Here is an 11089-nt window from a genome sequence, read left to right on the forward strand (position 1 = left end):
CAATGCAGATAGACCTAGAGGGTATTATGCTGAGTGAAATAAGTCAGACAGAGAAAGACAAATACCATATGATTTCACTGACATGTGGAATCTAAAAAGAAAAAAAAAAAAAAACAAATGAACAAACAGAAACAGTCTCGTAAATACAGAAAACAAGCTGATGGTTGCAAGAGGGGAGGAGGTTTGTGGGATGGACCAATGAGGTGAAGGGGATTAAGGATACAAACTACCAGTTATAAAATAAATATGTCCCATGGAGATAAAAAGTACAGCATAGGGAATATATTCAGTAATGCTGTAATACCATTGTACGGTGACAGATGGAGGCTATGCTTACCATGGTGAGCATAGTGTGATGTACAGAATTGTCTTGTCACTATGGTCTACACCTGAAACTAATATAACATTGTATGTCAACTCTACTTGAGTAATGAATGCAAAAAAGAAATAAGTGATATAAAATGCAAAAACAAAATGTTCTCCTTAGGTTTCTACTTACCTTCGCAGGGCTCATAACAGACTACCCACTACCTATCTATAAGGATTCTCTCTGTACTATCGACTGCTGTCTTAGAAGGGTCTTGCAAGAATGGTTTAGGCAAACCATACACACACTGTCCCAAAAGAAAACAGGGCTAGACAACTTAGATTTCTCCTTTATATAATTTAGAATCAAAATTTCCTCCCTCAAGACCCTATTCCTACAGTTCTGGTACTTGACATTGAATTTTGACAAAGACTCTGGGGAAATATCAAAAGATGGGGATAGATATTAACAACACACAGGGAGTCCAGGGAATATGTTTCAAATGGATTCAGCTGCAAAGGATTATTGAAGACTTACCTATTCTTGGGGATTCAAAGGCAGTTGCCTCAAGAGTTTACTATATGAAAATACAATGTCCCCAAAGTGGTTTGAACTGGAATTCAGGAAACGTTTTCTGACTGAAGCTTAGGGGAGTGTTCTTGCCAATGATTTCCCTAAATTTCTTGGTCCCAAACCCAAATAGGTAGCAGAACACCATTGCTCCATTTATATTCTAGTGGTTCTCATCAGGGTCTGGGAACAGAAGCCAAGGACGTTAGCCTTTGCTACTCAACAACTCAAGGTGACTCTGTTCAGTTCCAAGGGTATCACTACATTCTCAGCACCATTGGCCCAGTTAGAAGTGGAACAGCCCCACTACTCATCCAGCTCTACTTTGAATGATTTTTTGAATATTATGGAGAATGTTGTCCCAATTAACGCACGCAAAATGTCCTTTGGGCCTCAATGGTCATTTTTGTCTGTGCCACTATACTCTCTTCGTTGTCTTTACTGAGCTTAAGTGAATGGACAGTTGAAAAATGGGAAGAGAGTGTAGATAGTGAATGCTGAATCTAAAAGAATAGTGCTGAGTTTTTGTCTGCAGCTCAAGGGGAACGAGGGCATAGGAGATTCTCGAATGAGAGAATCTTACTGGAGGTTAGCAAACTACCCTTCAGGGATGAGAATACCACCTGTGAAGCTGCCTTTGTTAATTAGCCCCTTAACATCGATAGATTTAACCACATCAAATTCTAGCAGAGTTTGATTCTCTTAACTGAGATTTTTTTATGGAGGTAGAAGGACCATGAAAGAAGAGAGAAAGAATGAAAAAGAAAAAGGAAAATAAAGGTTGGGCCAGTGGAGATTAGACTCCTCAGGAAATCTTTCTATGAATCTGCTGCTTCTCCTTTTGTGTCTTATTTTTTAATCCTCTTGCTCAATCCCAGGAATGTTAAGGGCCTGTTATAGTAAAATAATATCTACCTTATATTAGGATTCACATAGGCTACGACATGGATTATATATATTTAATTTTTTAAATTTATTTATTTTGAGAGAGAAAGAGAGCAGGGGAGGGGCAGAGAGAGAATCCCAGGCAGGCTCCACGCCATCAGCACGGATGTGGGGCTGGAACCCACAAACCATGAGATCACGACCTGAGCCAAAACCAAGAGTTGAACGCTTAACCAACTGAGGCACCCAGATGCCCCAACATGCATTTTATATTTTATTTTGTTTTATATATAATTTTCTTACACATATTTTATTTACTCCTTCCTACATATGAGGTAGATATTATTCCCATCTTATAATGGAGTAGTAAACTGAGATTTAGATACGGGAACAGGCCTCGGCCCTTCACTAGTAAGCGGTACAGCCAAGATTTGAATCCAGGTAGACGCAGCTTCAAAGAATAGGGTTTAAACACCTCCAAACATGCCGCCTACACAGCCCATTTGCCTTCTTTAAGGAGTACTGGGTAGAGGCTATATTTTATGGATTTCCTAAAGCTGATGAAAGGACGGCACAAGTCCCCATACGCTTGGAGAAGCTGGAAATTTCAGTCTGGCAGTCACTATCATCAAAACTTCTGCACAACTGATTGACTGAAAAATGAGTGATTATTATTACATAGGCCCACTTTTTGGTTTTCCCTTGGCATTTGTCCCCTACTGGTTCCATGATAATGGAATGTCTTGTAAGAACATCCGTTCGAGGTGTTTTTACAGAGTAAGATCACAAAAATTCAAAAGCCAGGATTGTGTAAAGATGGCCAAGATTCTGCCTTGCTGTGAATCTTGGGTCTTTATTTGAAAATTAGGAGGGGCATCTGTGTGGCTCAGTGGCTTGAGTGTCTGACTCTTGGTTTCGGCTCAGGGTCATGATCTCCTGGTTCTTGAGCTCGGGCCCTGCGTTGGGCTCTGTGCTGGTAGCACGGAGCCTGCTTGAGATTCCCTCTCCCTCTCTCTCTTCTCCTCCCTCTCCCTCTCTCAAGATAAATAAATAAACTTAAAAAAAATAGGAAAGGTCGTTGTCCAATGCCTAAAGAAATGGATGAAAGGCAGTGCATGCACAGTCTGAGTAAGAGACCCTTCTTCCCTGTGTCTGTTTTGGGGGGAGGGGTGATCAACAGTTGGTTCTATTTTGTTGTCATCTATGGATGATTCCTACTCACATGCGGTTGTTTGATAGGAGGTTATTGTCCCATTCAGGTTAGAGTATAGAGATTTTCCTGTTAATATATTTCCGTATTTTTTTCCTGGTCACAGAGGCAGGGACCCATCAACTCCTACGAAGATCCTCGAATGGCCTGTGGTTTCCAGTCCAGTTATCACCCGCAAAGAGCTTACTACCCCTTCTGGGATGAGATGGCCACTCAGGAAGTTCCCACTGGTCTGGAACACTGTGGCTCAGGTAGGAGCATGAACAGAGGTTCGGGGTGCGGATAGAGATGAAGGACAGTGAAGTGTGATGAGGGCTGCATTCTCTGTAGCAACAACAGCTGCCGCGGCTTATGTGGGGACAAGATGCTACTGTTCTCCGGTGGAAAGTCCCCGGACTTCTCCATAATTCCGAGTTGCTTTCTTCTCCAACAACAGGAAGATGAAACTCTAGGAATGAGCCCAAGAGGGGTTGCTTCAGGTCTCCATTCTGTAAATAGTTCTGTCCACTGTGCATTTCCTGAGAGTTACCCGTTGCAGCCTCATTGTTGACAAAGGGCCTAGAAGGTCTGTGGTCCTGAAGGAAGAGCTGGATAAACAGTTGGCCTTCTTACAAAACATCATTTCTTTCATTCATCTTCTTTCCCGCATTGTCCTCGACCTCTTCGCCTGTGCCCACCTGCGTCTGGCTTCTTTCTGGTCCGCCCCCTCTCTCCCTCCTCTCAGCTCTCCTTTGCAGACCTCCTTCCTCTCCTCCCAGCATTCTCTTCTCTCCCAGGCTTGCTGCTCATGGTGCTGCCCCCTGGTGATCAGGAATCAAACTCCTCCAGAGAGTTCTCCCCCGGGTCTTGTCTCCCAAAGACCCGACAGGTTTTGAGTGTCCTTACCCCCATTCTGTTTTGCCGAAGTCACTGGGTGTCTCACAAATTCCATTAGTCTGTGCTTACCTGCTAGCGTTTTTGTTAGTTTCTTTTTACTGCAAAATGTAAACCTTGATTTGGGGATTCTGAAGTGGTGGGTTCTGCTATTAAGTTCAATGGATCATGAGACCAGATTATGTATCCAAATACCAAAAAGCCAGTTCAAATCTGTATTTTCTTCCAGGATGAATTCTTAGCCTAAGAAATCTCATTACTCTCACAAATGGAAAATATATAATTCCGGGGGTGCCTGGGTGGCTCGGTGGGTGAAGTGTCCAACTCTTGGTTTCAGCTCAAGTCATAATCTCATGGTTTGTGAGTTCAAGCCCCATGTTGGGCTCAGGGCTGACAGAGCAGAGCCTGCCTGGGATTCTCTCTTTCTTTCTCTCAGCCCCTCCCCTGCTCACACACTCTCTCTCAAAAGAAACAGATAAACTTAAAAAAATAATAAAATAAAATATGTAATTCTGAGGCTAACATAGGGAGAAAGCCACTGGGGCACTAACTTAAAAATATGTAATTCTGAGGCTAACACAGGGAGAAAGCCACTGGGGGACTAACTTAAATGCAACTTTTTGTTTAATGTTTCTTTACTCCACATAACGATACTACTTTTTATAATAGTGGAGAGGGAACACAAGTGTTAGTTTTGTTGCCCGTTCTTCGTCTTTGACCAGAAATACCAAGACACAAAGCAAGATGCTGTAGCATCTTGGTGGGAGTTGGAAGGAAGGCATGTGAGTTGCTTTCCAGTTGCCTGGCTCTTCTTTAGGGCAGAATGAAATCAATCCTTGTGTTCCCTAGTCTCTCAAGTCAATAGCCATTGATATTTGTCATATTCTTTGGGGCACTGCCCTTGGATTTCAGACATCAGACATTATGCTGTCACTTTCTGCTTGGTTCTCCCAAGCATAAATACAAGTGTCTCAGTAACTATCTACCCATTTAAACAGGAGACAGGGAGGATTTTGCACCTGTTCACAGGTTAGACTTAAGGACTTAAAATTCTAAGAGATGAACAAAGCCATCCTTTTTGATTCTAAACAAATAGATCTTTTTAAATAAAAAAAATTTTTTGAGAGAGAGAAACAGGGGGAGAGGGAGAGAGAGAATCTTAAGCAGGTGCAGGGCCTGATGTGGGGCTCAATCATGACCTGAGCTGACATCAAGAGTTGGACGCTCAACCGCCTGAGACACCCAGATGCCCCTAAATAAATAGGTCTCATTTGTATAAGCAGAGGGTCAGAACAGTTGTGACTCTATTTGTATAATTCTTGAAACTTACCAATGCCGCTGGGCTTAAGTCTTGTGTCTTTGAATGCAATCCAGGTTAAAGTTACCTTGCCTTAACCCTCTCTGCTCTAGACGGTGCTTCTGTTTGCTGCAAGTTACGCCGTATTAATAGCCGAGGTTATTCCACACTGGTCCATGGCCTCAAGATTAGATGTCCCTTCTTCATAGCTAAAAGACATGGTCCTTTTTTTTTTCCCCAGCTAAGAACTACATAAATTCCCAAGCAAAGATGGTTTTTCATTCTTTTCCTTGTCAAGGTCCTCAAAGGCAAAGGAGGTTTTTTTCGGAGCCAATGACACAGTGTCTATGACGCATGGGAAGACCCTCTCAGGGCGAAGCTGCTTTAAAATGCAAGGATTCATAGCCATATGATATAGTCGTTTTCCCCACTTCGTCCCTTTTATTGTTGCAAGAAGAAGGGAGCTGGGCTCACCCAGACTAGTGGCTTTTTAGTAGGATGGGAAGATGGGTCCTAAAAGGACCTGGGTTGTCAACAACCACAGCTCAGAAAATACTAGAAAGCCTCCATGGGGAGCTGTGCCTTGGTGGCAAATGTGAGGTCCGCAGTTCCCTCTGCCCTAGGCTCCCTCTGATGGAAGTATCTGGCAAGAACCCTGAGCTTTTGCAGCCCCTCCTTTGCCTTTTGAGCTGTCCAGACGAAGTAGCTGCAGCGATTATTTCTGGGCTGTGGTCCAGCCCTCCTCAGTGATGGGTGTCCTTTGGAAGGAGATTTGGGGTTACAGAGAAGGGAAATGAAGATGTGGACCAACCAATGATTTCTCCAGCTGCAGCACATTTCCTTGGAGATGTGTTGAGTAAGAAGAAAGAGAGAAAAAAAAATACGCTACATTTTTTTTTCATCTCCTTTTATCCTATTTTTAACTTCAATTTCCTTCCCGTCCTCCGTCTCATGGCCACTCCCCACCCCCGCTCCTGTCTCACGTTTTGTGCTCGCAGAAGGGATGAATGAACTTCTTTTCCAAGGACTCCACATCTGTCAGTGACTGGAATACCCAGTAGGAGGGGCACTCCAGGAACATTAGGCCCTTTGCTAATAATGTGGCTCCTATTCAAGGAGGGGCAGAGGCTGAGGAGGAGGAAGGGGGTGAGGGAGGGAGAGGGAAGAGAGAGAATGAATCGAAGAGAAGCCGTGAGTGGGAGAGAGCCTGCCAGGTGAGCGGGGAAGGGGGGGGAGTGGGGGGGGGGGGGGGGGGGGGGGGGGGGGGAATACTCAGTAACCAAGAGAGTCAAGAATGGGTTGGACAGAAGAATAGACGGTAAAAGAAGCTGCTGAGGAAGACAGAGAAGGGTGGAAATAGACAGGAAATAAAGGTATTGGTAGAGAAGTGGAGGAGGATGGGAAGAGAAAACGAAAGCTGAATGGGAAGGCAGACGAAGGGGAGCCCGGAAAAAGACAAGGCAAGAAGGGGAGGGGAAGATGATATGATATGAAAGAGCACAACAGATGAATCTGAGGACATTAACTATACGGCTAAAAAGGGAAGCCACATTTGCATGCAATTGCCTGTGCAGCTGTACATTTCTTCATGACAATCTTGTAGTCATCATTTTCTTTTATTTCTACCTCCGCCTCCCGTCCGCCTCTTCCCCCTCCTCCCTATCAGCCTGGAGCCATTCGCAAGAGCCAATGGGGACGGCGAGCTGGTGTTCTGCATGAATGAATGGCCCTTTCTGTCTCAGCTCTTCGTCATCCCTCTGTCAGGGAGCCTTGTGAATCAATGGAGCCCCTTACACGAGACACGGCCGAAATGTCTATTACTGTTTATAGTCTGACTGGAGTGGAGCCCACTGACCCTGCCTCCTCTCTGTTCCCGTCCTCTCTTGTGTCCCCAACATCAGCCCTTCCTCTCAATCATCATAGCTAGAATCACTTTTTCTGTCAGTCTCTGACTTCTTGTCCCTAAGAACTCATTGACATTTCACTGCCATTAACTATTATGACTAGTTCCTAACCGCAGCCCTGTTGAGAAGGGACGGAGTAGATGGCAAACCATTTTGGGATAGGGCCAGTGAGCTCAGAGTGGTGCCAGGCCCAGCTGGAGCCATGCCGTGCCTGTTTTCCATTGGGAACTAGAAAACTGACATCGGAGACCCAACTGAGCACCCAGGCCACAAGACCACAGTCCATCCCTCTGATTAACACCCGTCCATATTTAATGTCAGTATTATGAATGACAAGAGTGCATATCAGAAAATACGATGCTTATGGAGCACCCTTCCAGAGTGATGTCCTATCAAGTTATTTTTCATTTCACGGGTGGATTTGTCTTGAATTAGCCAAACTTACGGATATGATGCTGTAACTGGGGTTCACTTTTGCGAAATAACTGCTTAGGGCTGGAAAGCCGTCTGTAGCTGCAGAACACGGTATACCCAACTTATACCCTTATGGGAATGAACCTATAGTGTCATTACCACGGTCCTTGATTTCAGAAGTAAGACAACGCTCTTTTTCTTCTTGTAGAATGCACCTTGGTATGCTTTTGGTCATCAAACACGGTAAAAACGTCACCTGCTCACATTTACAGCATACTTTCCACTTCTTAATTCTTCACGAGAGAGGAAGTATATATAGTATGTTGGTAAAGAATCCAGATTCTGGAGCCAGATTGCTTGGGTTTGCACACCAACTCTTCCTAACCGGGTGAGCTTAGGCAACTTACTTTGTCTCTGTACTTCCGTTTCCTCCTGTACACCAGGGGTTCTCAAAGTGCCAGCATCACCTGGAGGGCCTGTTGAAACACAGGTTGTTGGGTTCTATCCCCAGGGTTTCTGATTCGGTGAGTCTAGGGTAAGGCTGAAGAATTTGCATTTTTCACAAAGTCTTAGGTGCTGTTGCTGCAGCTGCTGCTGGTGCAGAGACCACACTTTGAAAACCACTAACTTAATCTATGTAAAGCTCAAAGCAGTGCTGTCACTTAGCAAGCACGATATGAATGTTTGCTATCATCACTCCTTGCCCCGAAATGTCCAGAAATGTCTGAGCATCATTGAGTCATAAAGTGACCCCACTGATTGGTTGAACACTTTGGGTGGTCGAGTGCCATCCACTGGAAACAGAGATGTACGGAGAAGGGGAAGACTCACCCCTTGTCTCGAAGCAACGTTGTTCAAGCGTGTATGGGGGGGGTACGTTTACACGATAGACGAAATGGTTCCCATGTGAAATATTATACTTATTCATAAGATAATGTTTGGCAGCGTGTGCGACTTTGGATCTCACTCTTTAATATTTCCGCGATAAATTCACTAGTAAAATGGTAGAACGAAAGAATGTCTTTCTCAAATAAACTTTGGAAGTTCAAGTGGGAGATGTGCCGGGAGACTGAGTTTCTGGTCTCTCCTGGGGCTTTGTCGGAGGGCCGGGGCGGCTGGGAGAGATCAAACCCCGGCCAGTGTTTGGAAAGGGCTATTGACAACCAGGTGGGAAGTTTCAGCAGGAGAAACATGCCTCCAGTTTGGCTTTTAAGCGTTGAGAACATTGAGAGAATGCCAGGCACACTTGTTGAATGGACATTCACCTTGCTCTGAAATGTTTACTCTCATAGCAGGTTTGGCCTCTCAACCGACTATCTCAGATGGCCCTGCGGTTTTAAGGAACAGTATTTTAAACACTGTCTGCTACACATATCTGGTCTTTCCTCATTTGGGGTGTGTTTTCCTTCTCTGGAGGACCTGTTTCAGTTTCTTGGTTCTTTAAAAGCAGTTCTGATCCTGTGTGTGTATGTGGGTTTCTGGGCTGTTGTGATGTGCATCATTCCTCTGGGGGAAAATTCTGACCTTCTCAGATGCTGACTTGATAGATGCCGCCTTTGGGAAGGAGGAAGGTCTAACCGTGTCTTAGGTTTTGGCCATTCGCAGAAGGCTCTGGCTGGGGCCCAGCTGCCCTGACAAGTCACATCCAGGGGACAGGGTTGAGGGAAGCTTGATGCAAAAGTACCCTCTCCCCACCTGCATCCCATCTCTGAGAGGACCAGAGAGGACTAGAGGTTGCCAGGAGGGAAGAAGCAGGGCCTGCCTTGCCTATGTAGTGCATTAGGAAGAGACTCTATATGCAAAAAAACGACCCTCCACCCTTGCTATATTATTCTGGTCTTCCGGTAATGAGATGTCTACAAATGCCTGACCCTGTTCTCCATAAACGAAGGCTATCGCTCTGGCCATGGACTCAATTTGCTCCTACTCGCCAACGTCACATCGCCTCCTCCTTTCTACTCCCACCTCTTGACCCCTTGGCAGCTTTCGAGCCTGGGCTATCTCATCTTCAGATTACAAGAACTGATCGGAAGAAGTTTCTGAGTGTAAGCGGAAGGGTGTTGAGTCCAAACAACAGGGTTTAGCAGTGGCATAATGGAAAAAGAGCATCAACGTGCCTGGAATCTTGTGACCTCACCTCTAACAGGTGGGCTACGTGTGCTGATTGCAACCAGAAGCAAGGCAGACCCTGCTTCTTTTCCTCCTTTTAAACAGGGGTAACACTTAAAAGGCCATGACCTATAGCAGGTGGTCAATAAATGTTACCTTCCTTCTTGTGCATTTCAGCATGATTTCAGCATGAGCCAAAGTAACTAGATGCCCCACCCTTATCCAATGAATCTTGCCCACTTATCTTGCCCAAGGGCAATTTTCTGACACCCTCCCATTTTATCCTTTATGTGTCTCCTTTCACCAGTGAAGGGAGAAGGGAGCCTGGTAAGGACCAGAAAGAGAAGCTCCACCCCCACCAGGGCCCAGAGACTTTCTCTCTCTCTCTCTCTCTCTCTCTCTCTCTCTCTCTCTCTCTCATGACTTCAGCAGCCCAGGGCGGTAAGCAGTGTAAAGGTCTTCACAGATGTGAATCATCTCTGTAGGTGCTTGGGGAGGAAGGACCCCCAGAAGAAGAACCCGTTCGCGGAGTTACAATCAGAATACAAGCATTCTGTTGGCTACCCTCTCTGCATTGCTTCTCAAAAATCCTAGGATGTAACAACATTGCACTGAAAATCCCAGGGGGCTGGGGAGGAGGAGGGGAAAAAAAAAAGTTCTCTGAACTTTTTCAAACCACAAATATTTGGTCCGAGTTGGGAAAAGGTCCCCGGGGCACCGAGTTCTTATTTGATTCAAGCAGTTTGACCCCTTTTCTGGCACTCCTCGAGTGGGGGGTGGAGGGTGGCTGGGGACGGTGGATGCTGCGCCTGGCGTCGGCCCCCGCTTGGCTCGGCCGGCCCCGCTGCACTCTGTGAATGGAAAGCTCAGGCTGGGTGAATGGTGTGGGAGCTGGAGTCCGGCAGGGAGGAGAGGGCTGCGTGGGACCGTGCAGGGGTGGGGGGCTGGATGAGCAGAGACAGCCTGTTTTTCTCAGTGTCTGGCCGCGGAGAGACTCTTACTCTCTCTCTCTCCAGATGTTCTCTGTGTTTATAGCTGCTGAAGCAGGCGACCCAGCTCCCTCATTAATAAGTTTCTTTCTTGCACTGCGGCCAGGGGTCTGAGCCTGGAGCCCACAGCTGGAGGAGGCTCCATGGGGGAGGGCCGCCCGCAGGGGGAGGCGTCTCGCTCCCTCCCCCAGCCTCCGCGTCCCTAACCCCTACCCCGCCTCCCTCCTCTGCAATCCTCCCAAAATACACGAGCACACAAAAAGAAAAACACCAGCAGATTTTTTATTTCAGAGAGTAAACACTTGGGCCATGGGGGTCTGGAGGTTATGGGAAAAGAGGAAACCATCAGGCTAATCAGGCAGGCACACACTTCCCCTGCTGAAATAAAACAGAAATCATTGCTCCGCAGGGCTGGCGGGTTAACCCCCGCGCTGCCAGCGAAGCTGGCGCGGGCGGAGAGAGCCAGGAGGTAGGGCGCTGGAGGACGAGAGAGTTCTTAAATCTAGATCCAGACAGGGAGGAGAGGAGAGG

The 11089-nt window shown here is 46.2% G+C and overlaps 1 long non-coding RNA gene across 1 annotated transcript in view; it reads left to right on the forward strand.

Moving 5' to 3' along the window:
* Positions 1-4811, forward strand: part of LOC125939039 (uncharacterized) — a 31794-nt gene extending 26983 nt beyond the window's left edge. The window contains exon 3 of the long non-coding RNA XR_007462912.1: positions 3079-4811. This is a non-coding gene — a long non-coding RNA (uncharacterized LOC125939039). The remainder of the gene's footprint in view (positions 1-3078) is intronic.
* The last annotated feature ends 6278 nt before the right edge of the window (positions 4812-11089 follow it).

Source organism: Panthera uncia, chromosome D1 (assembly GCF_023721935.1).
Source record: "Panthera uncia isolate 11264 chromosome D1, Puncia_PCG_1.0, whole genome shotgun sequence".
Lineage (NCBI taxonomy): Eukaryota > Metazoa > Chordata > Mammalia > Carnivora > Felidae > Panthera > Panthera uncia.